This window comes from Lygodium microphyllum, chromosome 22 (genome assembly GCF_053477565.2).
Source record: "Lygodium microphyllum isolate KBCC chromosome 22, Lygodium_microphyllum_v1.1.10, whole genome shotgun sequence".
Classification (NCBI taxonomy): domain Eukaryota; kingdom Viridiplantae; phylum Streptophyta; class Polypodiopsida; order Schizaeales; family Lygodiaceae; genus Lygodium; species Lygodium microphyllum.
Window position 1 is genome coordinate 27,315,026 of NC_141156.1, and position 4,375 is coordinate 27,319,400.

At 42.0% G+C, this 4,375-nt stretch overlaps 3 pseudogenes; all 3 read left to right on the top strand.

The window, feature by feature from the left end:
• Positions 1-1,690: 1,690 nt before the first annotated feature.
• Positions 1,691-2,371, top strand: LOC148016970 (pyrophosphate--fructose 6-phosphate 1-phosphotransferase subunit alpha pseudogene; annotated as a pseudogene).
• A 129-nt stretch (positions 2,372-2,500) lies between these two features.
• On the top strand, positions 2,501-3,179 carry LOC148016971 (pyrophosphate--fructose 6-phosphate 1-phosphotransferase subunit alpha pseudogene; annotated as a pseudogene).
• Positions 3,180-3,308: 129 nt separating this feature from the next.
• On the top strand, positions 3,309-4,121 carry LOC148016972 (pyrophosphate--fructose 6-phosphate 1-phosphotransferase subunit alpha pseudogene; annotated as a pseudogene).
• The last annotated feature ends 254 nt before the right edge of the window (positions 4,122-4,375 follow it).

Here is a 4,375-nt window from a genome sequence, read left to right on the forward strand (position 1 = left end):
CTCAGGTTGTTTGATGTCCTAAAATTACTTTGTGATCTTGAGGCATTAAAAGTGGGGTATGTGGGGATCTTAGGAGTGATGAATGGCACGTTACCACCACCATAACTTGTCTCAAACTTTCACGGCCTTACAGCACCTCTTTGCTTCCCAAAATGTGACTGCATAGGTCCTCTTTGAACTAAGCATAAGCACGTTGCTATGGGTTCAGTACAACAAATCTGTAGCTATTTTATGTAGTCCTGCACCCTGTTTGAGAGCAATAGGGGACTATTTTGGCCTGTAAGGGATGGGTAGTGCCCAACTAAAGTGTTAAACTGATAAGGGGGTTACTGAGGTCTACAAACACTCTTTGAGGCCTGCTCTTTAGTGCTGGTACTCACTCTTGACCTTTGTAACTAACCTAAAAATGTCTATAGCACCCTATAGGAATTCAAGAGAGTTGAAATATGGTTCCCTGTCTATTGTTGTCTGTAACCACTTCTCCCATGGCACCGTACATTGCTTCAGCATACATACACATGGTCTACACCATAACATCACTGTTAAGCATGAAAATGAGCATTCCCATGACCATGTCACTCACATACAAGCATCATACATGCATTGTTTGTTGCATTCACTGTCATAATTGCATACATGACTACATGTGTATCTAAAGATACATTTTAGCATTGATTCTCAGTCATACATCATTGCAAGTACATCAGTGGTATATCAATATGCCATATACATCAATGGCGTAATCCCAAGTACATCAATATATCATAGACATCAATGGCATCATCATGACATGCCAATTCTCACTGTCCCCAAAATATCTCTGCACCTGCAAACAAGTTCAGGCTCCGAATCACCAGGAGGTGGGAAAAGTTCCCCCCATGCCAGGTTGTGCACCCCTTCCAGGTTTTTTATGGAAAGGGGGTCACCCCTCTTTTGTCTTGCCACATTGCCTAGCATCGGGCTTTTCCTCACCCAGAATATACATGGCCGACATTTATTGATTAAACAATCAACATGCTATGCATGGGAGCTTGGAAGTAATTCTTTTCATGAAGTGCATGGATTTGAATTGGGAATAGGGAAAGGGCTTACCGAGTAGTGACTCACTGCTATCTCACCTCATTTACAATGGATTTCAAAGATTAGTTTATGCTCAAACAATTATCACAAGTCAAGAGATTAGGGTGAGGCAATCACTAAACAGGAGTGAAAATTTTCAGCATAGAATGTACCATTTTCAATGCAAGAAAGCCTAAGAGAGGACTGAGATTAAATTGGCAGCATGTAAGCATTGAAACCTTCAATAGAATGCATGATTGACTGCTTGAATCTCTCCCAATAATAGGCTTTTTGGCTCAGCAATAGGATGGAAATAAAAGAGAGTTCAAGAGTCAATCACCTCTTTGATTAGTGAAGAAGGGCTAAGAATCAGTGGCCAATGTCACAAGGTTGCTCTCCAATGCTCCAATTAGCTTCATGATGACAAAGCTTCAGCCAAGAATTGAGCCTTCAAGCTTGATTCTTCAATGGGAGAAGGAGGGGGTTGAGCCTTCAAGCTTGATTCTTCAATGGGAGAAGGAGGGGTTGAGCTTTAGTAGCTCCCTGCATGCTTTGAAGGCCATAGAAGAAGAATCTCCCAAAATTTAACCCCATAATGCCTTCCCATGCTACACTCTAGTTTCATCCAAACATGGTTGTACATGGTGTGATCCTACTTCCTAAAGGACTTTTAGAAAGCATACCAGAGGTGTATGCTCTTTTAGAGGAAATCCATGGTCATCTAAAGCAAGGTGTCATTGTGGAGGACATTCCCTCTCAATTGTCACCATGGGCATCAGCTTTGTTTGATTTTTTTTGGCCTCCATTCATCCTAAGTCAGTTCTTGGTGGAGAAGGAATCAGATGACTCTGTGTAGTTGTCCCATATTGAAAAAGAGAAGCAGGCTCGAGGCTCTTTGCCTTCCAACTTTGATAGTGATTATGCATGTTCTTTAGGTCAAATATGCTTCCATCTGGTAACAGTTGGTCTGAATGGTTACATGGCAATGGTAACAAAACTCAAACATGATGTCTCTCAATGGCGGTGTGGAACCGCACCAATCATAGCTATGATGACAGTTAAGAGGTGGTTGAGGGGGCCTAGTGCCTCTTCAATTGGAAAGCTAGTTGTACATCCTACAAAAGTGGATCTACATGGAAAGCCATATCCATTGATCACACACAACACAAGTTCTTGGCTTATGGAGGATCTCTACAGGAACCCTGGGCCCATCCAATATAGTGGTCTTGGGTGTAATCAGAGGACCGTGACTTTGTCAGTGCAAGATCAAGATTACATTGGTCAAATCCAAGAATTGAGCCTTCAAGCTTGATTTTTCAATGGGAGAAGGAGGGATTGAGCTTCAGTAGCTCCATGCATGCTTTGAAGGCCATAGAAGAAGAATCTCCCAAAATTTAACCCCATAATGCCTTCCCGTGCTACACTCTAGTCTCATCCAAACATGGTTCTACATGGTGTGATCCTGCTTCCTAAAGGACTTATAGAAAGCATACAAGAGGTATATGCTCTTTTAGAGGAAATCCATGGTTATCTAAAGCAAGGTGTCATTGTGTAGGACATTTCCTCTCAATTGTCACCATGGTAATCAGCTTTGTTTGATTTTTTTTGCCTCCATTCATCCTAAGTCAATTCTTGGTGGAGAAGGAATTAGATGACTCTATGCAGTTGTCCCATATTGAAACAAAGAAGTAGGCTCGAGGCTCTTTGCCTTCCAAATTTGACAGTGATTATGCCTATTCTTTAGGTCAAATATGCTTCCATCTGGTAGCATCTCGTTTGAATGGCCACGTGGCAATGGTAACAAATCTCAAACATGACATCTCTCAATGGCAATGTGGAACTGCACCAATCACAGCTATGATGACGTTAAGAGGTGGTTGAGGGGGCCTAGTGTCTCTTCAATTGGAAAGCCAGTTGTACATCCTACAAAAGTGGATCTACATGGGAAGCCATATCCACTAATCACACACAGCACAAGTTCTTGGCTTATGGAGGATCTCTACAGGAACCCTGGGCCCATCCAATATAGTGGTCCTGGCTGTAATCTGAGGACCGTGACTTTGTCAGTGCAAGATCAAGATTACATTGGTCGAATCCAAGAATTGAGCCTTCAAGCTTGATTCTTCAATGGGAGAAGGAGGGGTTGAGCTTCAGTAGCTCCATGCATGCTTTGAAGGCCATAGAAGAAGAATCTCCCAAAATTTAACCCCATAATGCCTTCCCATGCTGCACTCTAGTCTCATCCAAACATGGTTCTACATGGTGTGATCCTGCTTCCTAAAGGACTTATACAAAGCATACCAAAAGTGTATGCTCTTTTAGAGGAAATCCATGGTCATCTAAAGCAAGGTGTCATTGTGGAGGACATTCCCTCTCAATTGTCACCATGGGCATCAGCATTGTTTGATTTTTTTTTGCCTCCATTCATCCTAAGTCAATTCTTGGTGGAGAAGGAATCAGATGACTCTGTGCAACTATCCTAGATTGAAATAGAGAAGCAAGCTCGAGGCTCTTTGCCTTCCAGCTTTGACAGTGATTATGCCTATTCTTGAGGTCATATATGCTTCCATCTGGTAGCAATTGGTTTGAATGGTTACATGGCAACGGTAACGAATCTCAAACATGACATCTCTCAATGGAGGTGTGGAACCACACCAATCACAACTATGATGACTGTTAAGAGGTGGTTGAGGGGGCCTAGTGTTTCTTCAATTGGAAAGCTAGCTGTACATCCTACAAAAGTGGATCTACATGGGAAACCATATCCACTGATCACACACAATGCAAGTTCTTGGCTTATGGAGGATCTCTACAGGAACCCTGGGCCCATCCAATATAGTGGTCCTGGCTGTAATGTAAGGACAGTGACTTTGTCAGTGCAAGATCAAGATTACATTGGTCGAATTCAGGAATTGTGGGCATATTTGGAAAATTTCAAGACAATGGTTCACCCTGGTTGTCCTGAAGAAATTTTGAGAGCTACACTCAACTCGATGAGGTCCGTGATAAAGGTTTTGTCAGTTATATCTACCCCTACTTTTCGTGGGGCTACTCCATTCTAACATTATTACAATAGACATTCAACTTGATATCATACCTATTTTCTCGATTGAATAATGCTTGCATTTCTCAATGCAACCAAAGCAAGATTGTTTTGTATCCAATGAAATTTCCATCATAATTCAATCATTACCCCATTTGTTCAGACTTTAGCATTTGAAGGATCTCTGTTGGATGTTGGTGGCGAAGCTACTTGGCTACTCACTCTCTCTTGGAACACACTAATGTGGCTATTCTGCTGGGACAATGAGGCAAT